Raw genomic sequence first — 15,760 nt, 5'->3', positions numbered from 1 at the left:
GTTAACACTATTATTGATCTATGTGGTTTGCCACAAGAGCACAGCAAAATCATCAACTTTGAATATTTTTTTATGTTGTATTATTTTTTTTATTGAATCTTCACTGCTGGTAAACACATATTTATTTTAATTGTTACATTATTTATAGGGTTTAATTGTGATGTTTTTACCAAGATTGTTTTCTATACCTGAGTAATCCACTATTCTAAAAAACTAACCTTTTTTTTTTATATTGGAAGATGTGTATATTACAGTGACAATAAATGTAGACTATGGAGCATTGCTTATATAATGAGTATTGAAATACAATTAACATGTTATGGTTGTACTGCAAAGTATACATTAGCATTTTTTTAAAATATTTTAAAATATTGTGAAGTATACCATAGAAAATTGCTTTAGCATAATGGTCTTAGAAAAAAGGGAAGTAACATAGTTTGGGTTTTCTGACTTAGGCACACAATAGATTTAAGAATATACTATATATTTAGATTTTCCCCTGGGGACCAAAGTACCAAGAAACTAGCTTGATTCAAATTATTGAACTGTACAGAAATAAACTTATACATTGTACATAAATAGTTTCCAAATTAAATTGCCTGCCTTTTTCCAAAACATGAGCTTTTGGAGCCTGGATTTTTTTATGTTCATGAACTAAGTACATCTGTTGAGGTTTAATTGTCTTGTTTATTTGTATATTACTAGTTTAAATGAATCATTAACATTGTAATCAGCGTAATTACAGTGACATTGCTTTCTGAAGTGTTTATTTTACGTGATATTTCTGATTTGTTGGAATGTGTATGATATACGTTTATTTTTATAATATACAAAGTGGCATTATTTAGATATACAACTGTGTAAAAAGTTTTATGTGCCCTATTTTAGAGGAGCTACACTATATGTGTGAAGTCCTATATGTTACAGCTTATAGAGAAGAAATTCTGTAATTTTACTATTTATTGCAGATACTGTAAGGTAGGCAATCTACCAAATTTATTTCATATGCCTCTTGCCAAAGAAAAAAAAACAAGCTGCCAATTTTAAACTTCTTTTCTGATTTACTTATTGAGCAGTTATACCCATATTCATGCTACATTTTACTGTTGATGTAATTGCACAATACACAACTCTGATGAAAATCAGGAGCATACAGTATATATGGGAGACAGCTGAATATGCTAGTAAAATGTTCATTATTTGTATGTGTAAATCAGTTGGCTTTGTTAATATGTAAACAGCTACAAAAACTAGAAAAGTGCAGTCATCCAATCAAAATCAAACCAACCAGATTCTACTTTATTGTAGTGAGATAAGTGATTGGAAATTCTGATTCTTGCAATGAATTATAGCACTTTTCATGTTTCACTTTGCATTACCCATCATAAAGGAAACATAGAGACTACCATTGTTGACCACTTCTTGTGAAAATGCTAGCTGTCTGGATGAAACCCCTTGTTTCCATACTTTGACTCACTGACTTCAAAAAAGTAGACAATGAAGGATTTTGAATGATTTGAATTCTAGCTTCAGGCCAATAACTCTGAAGAGATCAAAGCTAGTGATCTAGCACAAACGTGAGGCAAATAGCATTATTAAGCATGTATTTCTTCATTTTTCAGAGCATCAACATGACAGTACAATTTTTACCTAGCATATAGACAGATAGGACTGTTTATTGAGTTAAAACAGCTGTCAGACACATTAAAATAAAGGACTACAGCCTAGTCAAACAGTCTGATGGTGCTGGAAGGCAACATGTTTCTATAATAATAAACACAATGCTCAAAGAAGCAAGATCTTATTGATTTACAAAAGAAGTAAAACACTAACAGGGAAATCTAAACAAATATTACATAGCATAGAGAAAAAAAAGAGCAAAGATGATACGTTACGTAAGTTCATCCTCAAAGCTGGGTATCCTTTAGCTGGGCCCTGGGTAGAAAGAGGGCAGACAGAGAGAGGGAAGCATGGCCAGAACTGTGTTCAAAAGCCCTCTCAGGCACCACCCACACACACACCCTTGACCAGCCTGGTATAGTCCTCTGTCCAATGAGTGAACATCCATAACTCATAAGGGGCTGTCCTCCCTACTCATTAGGAAGTATAGTATCACCCCAGACATCCTCCTGGAAGTATGTCATCTCCACCAGGGGGCACTGCTATATTGCCAACAATGCTATGACCCAGGTCAACATTCCAGTGCACATCTGGTTTCTTCCTATTTGGCTAGAAGCCATGTAATCTGTCTTTTTAATCTTCATGTCACCAGAGAATCTGGGCTGAGGCTCTCTTATCTCCATGCCCCACCGCTAGGGGGTATGTGTGAACTCCCAGGACAAGGATTTTGGTATGCAGCCTTTTATTACACACGCCCTGTTGTAAATACTTTCCAAGATGATATTCAACAGGCCAAATGGTTCTTTGATAACCAGGCAGTAAGAATCCATAAATGTCTGATGTACAACATGTTGCCTTTCAACATATGCCGCTTTGTGCCTCAATGGCACACCACCACCTTCTTCAGAGACAGCTTCTATAGAACGGTCCAGACATGTCTGACATTAGGACACATTGTGCTTCCCAATATGTGCCGACTTACACCTGCATGGCACTTCATCACCATTTTTCAACGACAACTTTCATGGCACCACTCAGTATCTTCTCCTTAGTGGCATCCTCATAATAAGGTCCACTATGAGCAACGGTATTCATTCACTCACCATTTGTCAGCACATGCTCAAAACCATACATTAACCAGATTCCAGATAGTAAACATTGAGGAGGATCTTACCCAACCATATTATTAACCTTATAAATGCATGTTGAGCTATAACAGCACACAAATCAACCTATTATAATATATACATGTATATGTTGACCCTATCATCATGATATGGTACAGTACATGACCCACCAAACTGAGCATCCCAATCCCAACCTCCTATAGCCCTTCATTGTATACACATTTTGAGATTAGGCTGGTCTGCCCCGTATGGCCTTCTCTATTGCAATTTCTGCATGCATCTGATAGTTCAGAACTCCTAATCAGCAGCAAAGCTTCTACTTTGTATGAAGATACTTTATGTTCCATTTTTCCCTCAACTCGCATAGACAGATGCGACACCTTATATAAATGTCGGGTCAAACAAAACATATAAACCTGAACCAATAAGACCACAGCAAGAATGAGCAATACCACAACAGGATATAACAAATAATTCAAAATATCATTGGCCTTACTGGAATGTCCAAATATTACCTCCCACCAATACCTTTTAGCATAATTCCCTAGTTGATGCACTACCTCCTTTATTTTATTCTGATCATGGTAAATGATTATAGTAGCATTAGCTCTCTCTTGCTGTAGTTTCCTCATCAGGTGTTCATCCCTATCCCAATCTGCCAACCATTCGTGTATCTTGTCCCCATACCCAGATTCAGGGCTCTTTGATTAACAGAGTGGTTATAGTTGATGTCTTCAGACAGATTGACCATATAGGGTTCCACATAATTCCATCCCTGTGCCTGGATTTCAGAGATATCGCCCAGGGGGCATCATGCACCTCTAGCTCTTGTTAGTTTCAAGGAACATCCTAGTTCCAGGATTAATGTTATATCGGTATCCTTTAGGACAAAGAAGCAAACTCTTCTATGTCCTAAATAATACACAGGTGCTTTCTTCCTGGCAATGATCTTCCCACCCAGCACACAGAGTGAAGCATTTTCCCAAACTTCCAAACTTTAATCCCTCACTGAAAACCCCACCGTTCACATTCCTTGTTTTGAAAAACTGAATAAATTATGTTCCTCCTCTAATCAACAATCCACTTCATTTGCATATATTATACAGTTGTGTCCAAAAATGTCTGGAGAAACTCTGGCATGCCGCTACACCTGTTGATGGGCAAAATCTTTCTAAAATTGAATTAGAATTAAATTGTCCAAAAAATAAAGAAGCCTTATATTGCTCATTATAACTTTAACCTTCCCTTTTATCACTTTTCCCCTGAATGTTCATCATCTTAAATTTTTGTCGTGGCCAACCAGATGCCAACCAGATGATCATCTTTCATCCATCTGTCAGAGATCTTGCCAATCTCTAGTTTCATTAAGACTCTGGAAAAGAAGAACAAAAGCAGAATCAAATTCTTACCAGCAATATCTTAGTTAATTTTTATTTTTATTTTATTTTTATTTTTTGTGAATTTTTTTTAAATGTATTGTTCTTAGGATGTATTGTTCGCCTTTAAGACCCATTGCTTGGGTAAGCAAATATTTTAGTGGTCATGTCTCTATTTTATGGCATGGTACCAATGTATTATGGTACCAAGGGACGGGGAAGGTGGAGGCAGTTTTTGGGAAATTATACTTTTTTGTGTGTTAATTATTTTTATCACACTTTGTGTTTTTGCGTCACAAGAATTTATTTGGGAAAGAGCACTAGGGCTAGAGCAAATTGAGACCATAGCCTGGTCTGAGCTTTGAGATAAGAGAGAGTTTGATGTGGTATAGAAAGATATTAATGGCTAAGAGTCTGATATTGTGCTTTTTCTTTTATTTCCAGGGATCATGAGGCAACTAGATATATCAATTTTGGGCACCTGGAAAAGGAACAGCAATCCATCCTTGTGCTGGTGATTGGAATGTATACATAGCTTTATATGGAGGGCATAAGTGGAATCCATGGGTTGGGGAACACCTATATTTGTAAGAGCTTATTAATGGTCTAGCCCAAGGAACAAGAGACTTGGATTTTCCTCAGCCTCTGGCAGCATTGCTGGAAAGAACTTACAGTTTCCTGTTTCAGTATGCAGGGACATCACCTGGAAATGGACACTTTTGATGTCTGATATAGACAATAGCATATTTATAGCAACTGGTGAAGGAGATTATTAAACACAACAACCACCAATAATTAGACTGGTGATTGGTAGTATGTGAAAGCGTGAAAACTGTAAATGCTGATTGTGAAGGACTCTGGTTAAATGCTTGAATATGTATAACAATGAAGCTTAGTTTTTACTATTATAGTCATAGAGGGAAATGTCTTTAACATACTTTAAGTGGTACTTAAGAGTAGGGAAAAAAAGGCTGCACAATTTCTTCTCTTCATCATACTTGCATCTTTTTAGGTAAAGTCATGGGTGAAAGTGGGATGAAGAGGAGAGGTTTCAAATGCTTGCATAGGCCTTACACAAAAAGTTTAGCGCTAATGATCAATACTTTGATAGGTCCATGCTCAGCTTATTTTTGGGTACCTCTGACAACCACGCCAGTTGCATCTCGCAGTAGCTAATTTCCGCTTGTGTAATGCAAGATGCACCAAAGCAAATCACAAAATTCTCCAGTACATTGGAAAGTTTTGATAGAGTCACCAGACATGTATAGCTTGTGTATGGGCTTAAGGTAATTGTGTAGTATGAGAACCATGCCAGTATGGTTAGTATTGATAACCATTTATAATTCTCCCTTATGTGTATTGACTAACGTAATTCGGAAAGTATATTAGGTTTAATGTATATATTGTTTAAGTATGCATTGGGAAGGTTAACATATGATGGGTTAAATGTATATAAAGTATATGTAATGTTGGTGTGATTTTCATGAGCGAGAGGAGGACATAGTGGAATCGTGAGTGAATGTTGAATGTATGGGTTCTTGATATGAGGGCTCTCTGTCCAGAAAGGGACTGTGATGGTATAGAGATCATCTTCAGCAGAAGGCCAGCAGACTGGAACATTGCAAAGGTTGGAGTTAGATCGATATCAATTTTTTCCATAGATCTTGTAGCAGATGTTTGTATGCCATTCAGGCAAAGACCAAGAGATGTAATATTCGATAAAATTTATATATTTACAGTTTGGATATGAACTATAATATGGACATTTGCACAGCTAGCCAACTTCAACAGGGGCTAGGTAAATACACGAGTTTGTTAACATTTGACTAGTAAGACCCCAGCCCCCACACCTGGGCAGTGTGGTTACTGAAGGGGGAGGAACAGAGTGGACATTCTGAATACTAGGACCCCATGCAGGGGTTTACTGCCCAGATCTGGATACAATTACAGTTTACCTCCTGGGCTGGAAGACCATGAATGCAATTATAAGCCTGGGACAGGAAGGAGCTTTATGACCTTTTGTTCAAGATATCACTGACTGCAATTACCAGCACCCAAAAAGGGCCCTGGCATAAGAGATCAGAGGAGAATGAGCGAGGATGTGTGTATACATGTGCTTATACAGTAGATCTCTTTCCTTTCCCCAGTTGTTCTCCCTACCCAGTGTATATTACCCCAATTCCTTATATGTAAATATTATGTTGTTTTATCCCTGTTTGTAAATAAACCTAACCCTTTTTGTAAGAATTAGTGGTCCTTCTTGGAATCAAGACACTCCAAGCAGAGCACATTTTACAGATGGTTCAACATTTAACCACTTTCCTACCAAGCACTTCTACCCCTTTTAATAGCAAGGCCAATTTTCACCTTTCAGCACTGTTGCACTTTGAATGACAATTGCGTGGTCATGCAGAGAGAGGAAGGGGTATAATACACAAAGTGCCAACATATCTAACAAATATTAATTATTATATTTATTTTTGAAGATTGTAAAATTAATTAATAATAAAATTTAATACTGTTTTTATAAAAAATCTCTTTTGAATTGTTGGAATTTATCATACAAGTAATTTGTGCTGTTAAAGTCCCACCAAAAAAGAGGACTTTTCCCCCCCTTATATTGCGCGGTCATGAAATACTGTACCCATATGACATTTTTATCATTTTATTTACAAAAATAGAACTTTCTTTTGGTGGTATTTAATCGCCACTGGGTTTTTCATTTTTTGCACTATAAATGAAAAAAGAGCAAAAAATCTGAAATAAAAAAAGTTTTTCTTTGTTTCTATTATAAAATTTTGCAAACAGGTAAATTTTCTCCTTCTCTGATGTGCGTTGATGAGGCAGCTCTGATGGGCATTGATGAGGTGGCACTGACAGGCAGCACTGATTGGCTGCACTGATGAGGCGCACTGGTGGGAGTTGATGAGGAGGCACTGATGATGCTGCACTAATATGCAGCACTGATGGGCACTTATAGGCAGCAATGATGGGCACTGATAGGTCACTGACTGGCAGTGTACTGATAGGCACTGACTGGCAGCACTGACTGACAGCACTGACTGATGGCACTGCTAGGCACTGTTGAGCGCCACCGATGGGCACTTTTGGGGTTGCACTGATAACACTGTTCAACAAATTTTTATTTTTTGCCAGTTTTGGAAACAAAAGGATCCATTTCTTAATGAATTTCACATTCTGAGTTCAAATATAACAATGAAATTTGTCAATTGGCTCTAGTTTTTCTGTAAACGGAAAGTTTTCTACTATAGGCGTAATGACTACATAATGCACAATAATTATATAGATAGATGTCTTTCCACAAATATAAAGCAAGTGATATTGACTACATAACAAAGCCTAAATGGCATAATATATTGCATAGGATTACCAAGAAAAATTATAGCCATAAGCTAAGTTGAATCATTTTAATACTTAGGATTCTCACTAGTTTTGTCTTCAGTTTGTGTCGGTTTTGCTTCTCTTGGCTTTTCTCTTGTATTCGAGGAAAGGGCTATCTCTTACAACTGCACGTGACTACACGCTTCAGGTTCTTCCTCACTTGACTCAACCACGAAGGATTCTGGTGCTTTAGGAATTGGTAGCCCCTCTCCATGAGGGACTGGACGTATTGCCGATGGAATATTTGGATAGTGCACAGATAACTTTTTCTTCTTATTTAGCCCTTTTACAATTGGAGGCACCATACAAAAGTAACAATTACTAACATGATCTGTTGGCTCTCTCCAAATCATTGGCACAGCGAAAGGCATAGATGCCTTTTTTCCATTCAACCATTGCTCCAGTGCCGTTCCACAAGAATTGCAGCATATATGTGGTGCACAGCTCTTGTCCTGGTCTCCTATCTTGCAGCCAAAATACAAGTTGTAGGCTTTCTTAATCATTCCTGTTATCCTCCTTTTTTGTGAGATAAAAGTTATTTCACCGCAGATATAGCAGAAATTATCTGCTTTATTCACACAAGTTCGAGGCATTACTGAGTAGCCTATATAAGCATAAAACGAAATGTAAAGACGCTGTCGAACTACAATCAGCTACAGATACTGCAGCTTTTATGCAGTGAAGTGATGCAATTAAAGGCTAATACAGCATCATCTCAGTATACATGCAATTTTCTATTGGTCACCAGTATCAATTGCGCAATATGCAGCTGAAGTTGCATCATAATTTTGAATGGCTTACGTCATTAGATGGGTGAATATATCATGGAAACTAGAGCCAATCAACATTTTTTAGGGTCATTTTCGTTTTCAGTACCCCAAAATTATGTAAGATTAGCTAATTTTATGCCCAAAACTTTTTACCTGTTGAACAGTGTAATCAGTGCCCTGATTATCAGTGCACATGTACTCAGTGATACTTGCCTGTTATTGGTAGTACTTTCCTTCAGCATGAGGAAAGTGCAGCCGATAACTGGCAACTGGATTTTACTTTGTGATAAGCTGTGTCATTGGACACAGCTGATCATCTGGTAAAAGGCCGCTGTGATTGGCCTTTTTCCTTGTCTTGTGATCAGCTGTGTCTGTAGGTTTGCTACGGAGTGTTTTGCTGCATTTGTCACCCATTTTTCATATGGCAAAATGTTTGCTTGTTTCTGTGTTTGGTGCGCCGTTAACAATTAATGACACCAAAAGCGCAACTAGTTAATTTTAGGTATATAAATGTGGCCATACACTATACATTCTGATTGTACATTCTCTGTATGATCTCTTTTAGATTTACCAAAACTATATACCAGGAGGACACAGCATCTATCCAATCATTCTATATCCAATCAAACAGGCCCCTGCATTCCACCAGAGGTGTCTCTTGGGCTGCATGTGGCCTTAGCTCATCTGAAGGGATGCTGGGGTAGTCAGGCAAATGCACGAGGGATGCTGTGAAAAAATAGTTGATGGGTGAAGGGTGTGTACTAATGAGGTCACTGCAGGATGTGTGTGCTAATGAGATCAGCTGGTAATCTGCTTCTGGGGTTCTATTGGCTCCTCGGTCCTCTGTCTACATTTCAGAAATTGAAAAAGCGTTCTAAGAAATTTACCAGAGGCTAAGGTAAAGCCTTGCTCTCCAGATCAAAGAGCGCTTGAATATTTTTGCAACTGAGGTACGTTAATAGTATATTGGTGCAAAGGGGAGCTGGATTTTATAAAAAAAAAAAGTGAACTTCGCTTTTAAGGCCCACCCACCAAGCAGCCGCATATATGTGTCCTGCCGGTGCCAAGTGGTTAAACATTGTCACCTTATTGGCAGGAAAATTGACTATGTTTATACAGCCAAAGACAACAGTACCATATAAAAACATTAAATAAATAATAAACTTTCACGGGAATGCCACCCCCTACTAATGCGAGCAGGGTCACTGATAAGGCAGTACAGCCAGCCCTCCTGTACTGGGCCCAGGCTCCATAAGTTCAAAAGGGGGGCCCATGCATCTGCCGAGGGAGGAGAGCCAGCTGTACTGCATTATTGCTGACTCTTGTGTTCCCCCTGCAGCGCTGTCAATTCCTCCTTTTTCTCCCTCCAGTTGTGTTGCAGTGGAATTGGTATCTGCTCCCCGAAGCTGTCCGGGCTCCCCTGTGTGCCTCTCCTGCCCTGCAGTGCTGCCTGCTTCCCTCCTCTCCTCTCCCAGTGGCTGCTGCTGCGGGCATACAGGGGAATATTTTCAGAATGGAAAGCAGAGGAGGAGCTCAGTTAATATGTAATTTACTGGCCCCTTCCTTTTCTGAATGGACACAGAGAGTGATGTATACCAATCACTCCTGTGTCCATTTATGTGATTTTGGTGCTTCCATTTGTGAATGAATTGAAAGCCTCAAAACATTTCCCATTCATTTACTGTCCAGTGCAGCTTTTACTGTCCAGTGCAGTTGAGGCTGCAGAGAAAGAGACTGATGAATTTATGTTTTCTGTTTAGACCCCTGATATTTCACCAAAGACACCCCAACAGAGCAGTTAAATGTAAAAAAAGAAAGAAAATTCTAAAAAAAAAAGTAATAAAGAAAATAAAATTCTAAAAAATAATTTGAAAAAATTAAGGACTCACTCAAATGTGCTTTGTAGCATTTGGGCCGCTCTTAAGAGAACATTTGACAGGCAGTGAGGAAGTAAACCCTTTCTTTACAACATGCTTTAACCACCCACCAGTACACCACAAAGCATGCAGCGCAGTGATATTGCAGTTTGCAGTGCAGTGCTATTCACTTAAATGGGTCTTGTTTGATGGGAGTACAATTTCTGCCATGGCTGCAAAGTATGGGATCTCGTCTGTGACATTTTAGCAAAGATATAATGTGATATTTTCAGAGGGTGGGGCCTGTCAGGTAGGCTGTACAAGGCTGTGAAGCAAAGACAAAAAAGAAGCGCACCAACCTTGCGCATTACCTCAGTATACCAATTTTATTGAATACAAAAAATATATACTCACAAACAAAAAAGTATTTCAAGCATGTCAGGTTTCAAAGGAACTAAGAAATGGAAAGACCTGCACGAGTCCCATCATAGGGGTGGACACTCAGGAATCAACTGACGCGTTTCGAAGGATGTTCCTTCTTCATCAGAGCTCTGATGAAGAAGGAACATCCTTCGAAACGCGTCAGCTGATTCCTGAGTGTCCACCCCTATGATGGGACTCGCGCAGGGCTTTCCATTTCATAGTTCCTTTGAGAACTGACATGCTTGAAATACTTCTTTGTTTGTGAGTATATATTTTTTGTATTCAATAAAATTGGTATACTGAGGTAATGCGCAAAGTTGGTGTGCTTCTTTTTTGTCTTTGCTTCACAGTATTGGTCGGGCTTCCCCAGCCTTGTTTGGAGTTGCACAACTCCATATGCAAAGGTGGTCGAATTTTTTCAAGTTCTGGTTCCATCTATTCACCGCCTCGGGTATTAGAGCACAGGAGAGTTTGTTTCTATTAGGCTGTACGTGGCCCCATGATTTCTAACTGCAGTTCTGAGTGTGAGAACCCAGATACTGTAACGATCTCCCTGCTGGACAAGCCTGGAAAATTCCTATGTGGATTCCTATGAGGATTTAGGTATATAGCAGAATACCTTTAAGTGTCCCAGTGTACTTGTCAGCTGGTGTTGTACCATGTTGTATGTCCAAAAGTGGCCATGACATCCTTAAGTGGTATTAATCGCAAAACCAAAAAAGTACTATATTGCAACTTATCAATCATTAGATGTGGGGGCTGCATCAGTTTTACTTTCTTTGGATTTTTTGCCCCTGTTTTCAACTGGTGATCTGGTCAGTAACACACCTCTGGTATTAGTGAGACACCACTCTGGAGGAATGAGCACATGATGCACAGCAGACAGCAGCATTTTCAGTCTGTGGGTTACCGCAAGCAGTTTTTTTTCTTCTGCGATAAAGGTTTTACCTGAATAAATGATGATCATTTTAAGCACCCCTGCCAGTGTTACATAGTTTGTCTCATGCATGTAAACTGATACATTCTGCAGGAGAGCTTTTTGAAAAACAACAGACTTGTTGGCTGTTGGTAATATCCCCGCAACAAATGTCCCAGAGCCCACCATGTATAGAAGGAGCACAACCAGTGATGAGGCATGGAAAAGACTACCAGTATGATCCTATGAGGGGGTGAGGGACATTTTGACGCTTGAGAATTGGCCCAACATGTTTTGTGACTGCCGTCGCTTCCTCAGGGGCTATTTGTATATCTAAAAGAGATACATAGACTTAGATAACAAACCAAAAAAGTCATACAGACATGATACAAATCTTATAAAGCATGTGATACACTTACATAAAATCACATTATGCACCAGACAGTCATGAGCCCTCCAATCAATGAGAGGTGGCCTCCACTGGGTATACAATGGGGCAGAAAACATCCAGGGGGCCAGGCGTGGGAGCGCAAAAAAGGGAAAGGCAGGCCAGCGCCCAAAAGTACCCCAAGGGGCCAAATTCCAATTAAGAATAGTAGAGAGCCAAAGAGAGCCTAAGTAGAAATATCTATACTGTATGTATGTAGAGACTAGAAATGTCATCATAGATAAAATGGTATTAATTAAGGTATATAAGAGTAATTAATTACCTTCCCACAGCGGAGTTAAATATGAGGTGATCCCTTGCAGAAAATGAATGCAGCTATCACATCTAAGAACTGGTAAACTGCAGTATAATAACGGTTTGCTTTTGGGTTTAATACTGCTTTAAGTTGATCTGTTGTCTGCATTGATCACAGATAACAAGACCAGATACAATTAGAATTATTTATTATAAAGGGATTTATACCTCTTTCTTTTGTGTAATAGCATTAGTTTAAACAGTATTTTCTTCAACACTTCCAAACTGGAAGGCCCTGTTTAGATCCTTCGAGATGGTGTGCCTTCAACAAGCATTTTTTAAAAGAGGTCAGAAATGTAATTCCCTCTATTTCTCTAATGACTGTTTTAGAAAATCAATAGTTGCAGTAATGGGTCAGAACTAAGAGGTCCTCTATGACCGATGAGTATTTACTAAATATTTTAGCTGAGAAAGAAGTGGCTGCAAAGAAGACATGGCGTGCAAATTAAAAAATGACCATTAAGACTATAGTTTAATCAGATAATCATTTTTTCTGTCCAATTTAAAGTTTCATTGGTCATGCACAAGATTGCTGTTAAAAAAATAGTAATAGGTAAGAGAAAATGTGTAAAACTAAGTCTGCTGATCGTATTAATTCCAGTAGCACTGGGAGTTTTTATTTGATGATCACTGCAGTAAGCAAAGTTGTAAAGGAAAACAAAAAAAAAGAATGTGTTGCTATACAGCTAAAACAATATGTAAAACTTGTAGGTCCTACCCAGGAATGAGCGTTCATTTATAAACCATCCCTTCTTATCCTCTTCTTTTCTTCCTCTCTCTCTATTTGTTATGTTCTTTCCACCTCTCAATCCATGCTCTCTCTCCTCCCTACCCATTCTACCCTTATACCGTCCCCTTTCACCCATCCTCCATCCCCCAACCCTGACCCAAAGACCTTAAACCTTGCACAGTCACTGAACCCATTTTACTTCCAATCTACTCTTAAAATATTTACTAGTGGTCAAAACTTTCTAGGCAAACTTTCTAGGCAGTAAAATTAACTTAAAGTGGTTATAAAGGCTAAAGGTTTTTTACTTTCATGCATTCTAAAAAACCTTCTGTGTGCCGCTGTGCCCCCAGCCCCCCAATACTTACCCAAGTATCATTGCGATCCAGCGCTATGAATGACAGCCTCGGCTGTCCCACGTCTCTGCCTCCTCATCAGCTTAGACAGCAAGTGGGAGCCATTGGCTCCCGCTGCTGTCAATCACAGCCAGTCAGCCAATGAGGAGAGAGAGGGGGTGGGGCCAAACCATGGCCCCCTATGTGAATGACTCCTTGCAGCTTGCTATGGGGGCACCTGACAGAAAGGAGGAGCCAGGTGAGTCTGCGAGGGACCCGAGAAGAGGATCCAGGCTGCTCTGTGCAAAACCACTGCACACAGCAGGTAAGTATAGACATGTTTGTTATTTTACAAAAAAATGAACCTTTAGAATCACTTTAAAATACAAAAATTAAAATGAAAAAAAAGAGCAGAGCTAGGCAACCCAAGATGTGTCCCGTGTATATATCTCATAAATAAAAATCCTACCAAACAAAAATCCATAAATAATCTATCCTATACCAATATGCAGATCGGAAAACAGAAAGTGGAAACTCCTCACACCAAAACCCAGTCGCTATATAGAGAGGTAAATATATGGCTTCAGCCTGAACTCCTCCCGACATTGCTCCTCTAACATGTTTTGCCCCATCCCCATGTTCTCTATGATAAAGCCATGAAGTGTGGGCCAATTGGGTCATAGGAATATAGCCAAGAGGAGTTCAGGCTGAAGTTATATCTTCACCTCTCCATATAGTGGCTGGGTCTGGTTTGTGGCAATTCCACCTTCTGTTTTCAGATCTGTTTCTGCTAGCCTGGATGAGCTTGTCTGAACATCAACACCCGATCTGCACTTTGGACTTCAGGGGGACGTTTTGCAGTGCTTTGAGCGGCACGCTAAGTTTTTTATACAAATATGCATCATGCATCTATCCTCACACATGTATAAAGGATAACCAATACTCATGTGATTAATAGAATTATGCCACAATAAATTATTAGTGAAAGACAGTGAATTAGACTGTGATACATGGAGTTGTGCAAAAAAGACACTACAAATGATTTATGATGCAAAAAAGAGCAATGTGCGTTAATATTAGTGCTAAAAATAAGCCCACAGTCCTAGTATGAAAATTACTGTCTGTGCTGACCAAGCTCCCCCACTCCTCCCTTTACCTCTATCAGGGGCGTCCCTAGGCAGGGTGACACCTTTTCTACGGGGTGACACCAGACCTGCTCCATCAGGGGCGGACTATCCATTCGGGGACTGCCCGAGGGCCCGGGGTCACTACAGGGCCCCATGAGAGGCTCAGTCCATCCCTGTGTGTGCTGCTTCTGAAATAAGCAAGCATATAGGGGATGGACAGTGAGGCAGGCACTGCAGAAACCTCTCCTCCTCTGAGTTTCAGCAGAGGGGCGGGTCCACATCCCTGCCACGGTTGCTGAAGTTGGAGTGCTGGAGGGAGGGGAGTATGCAGCTGGTTAGTGTGTAATCCCTGGACCCTGGTGACAGAACTGCAGCTTCATGTAGTAGGTAGGGGGGAGAGAAAGAGAGCCCCCCTCTCTTTCTCTCCCCCCTACCTACTACATGAAGAAAGAGGGCAGAGAGAGAGAAGAGAGAGAAGTCAGAAAGAGAGGGGTGCCTGCTTTAAAACGTACCTTTTTGTGGAGCTGGTGGAGAGATCAGTTAGGTTGCAAGCCGACGATCCTCACAGGATGGATTGGATCTGCAGATTGGGGAGGATAATGGATCAGACTCCGATTCATTATGCTCAATCCTGCAGAGATCGTCAGAGGGGGTGTCACCAAGTGTTACCGCACCGGGTGACACCAATCCTAGGGGCGCCACTGACCTCCATACATAAACTTTAACTGCTGGGATAGGAATGAAGGCGAATACTATAAAGTGACAGTTCTGAGTATTGCTGGGGCTGCTGACAATACAACCAAAACTATGGTAGCCAGCAGCAGTGTCAATGCTTCTAGATGTCTATACAAAGGAGGCTTTTACAGGTAAACTGGACTAAAATAAGTTAAATGCACATGTAATCATATGGGAACATTTTGTTGAAATGAATGGGCTGGGCAGAAGGCCTCTTTTTTTTTTTTTTTGGTAACATAAGAACTTTACTGCAAGACGTTCACGTACCCCTTAGAGCTATTATTATTTCTGTACAATGATGCAATGTGTGCTTTTTTTAAAATACAATCTTATAATGCAATTTTTAACAAGACGTTTAAGAAGAAAAATGGAAAACATGGAAGAAAACAGGTTTAGAAAATGAAGGCACAACAAATGATTAACAACAATAATTTGAAATAAGCCATGCTACTAATTTATAATTAGATGTATGTGCAGTAACAGCCTCTTTAATGTTCTTACAAACATGTTATACTGTTCTCTGACTGAAGACTCTCTGTAAACCCACTTCTATTTTTTCTGCTTTAATTATGATTTATAAATAAAGAATAAAAAAAAATACTGA

Source organism: Staurois parvus, unplaced genomic scaffold (genome assembly GCF_062004578.1).
Source record: "Staurois parvus isolate SC_StPar_1 unplaced genomic scaffold, SC_StPar_1.0 ptg000025l, whole genome shotgun sequence".
Lineage (NCBI taxonomy): Eukaryota > Metazoa > Chordata > Amphibia > Anura > Ranidae > Staurois > Staurois parvus.
This window is presented reverse-complemented; position numbering follows the sequence as displayed.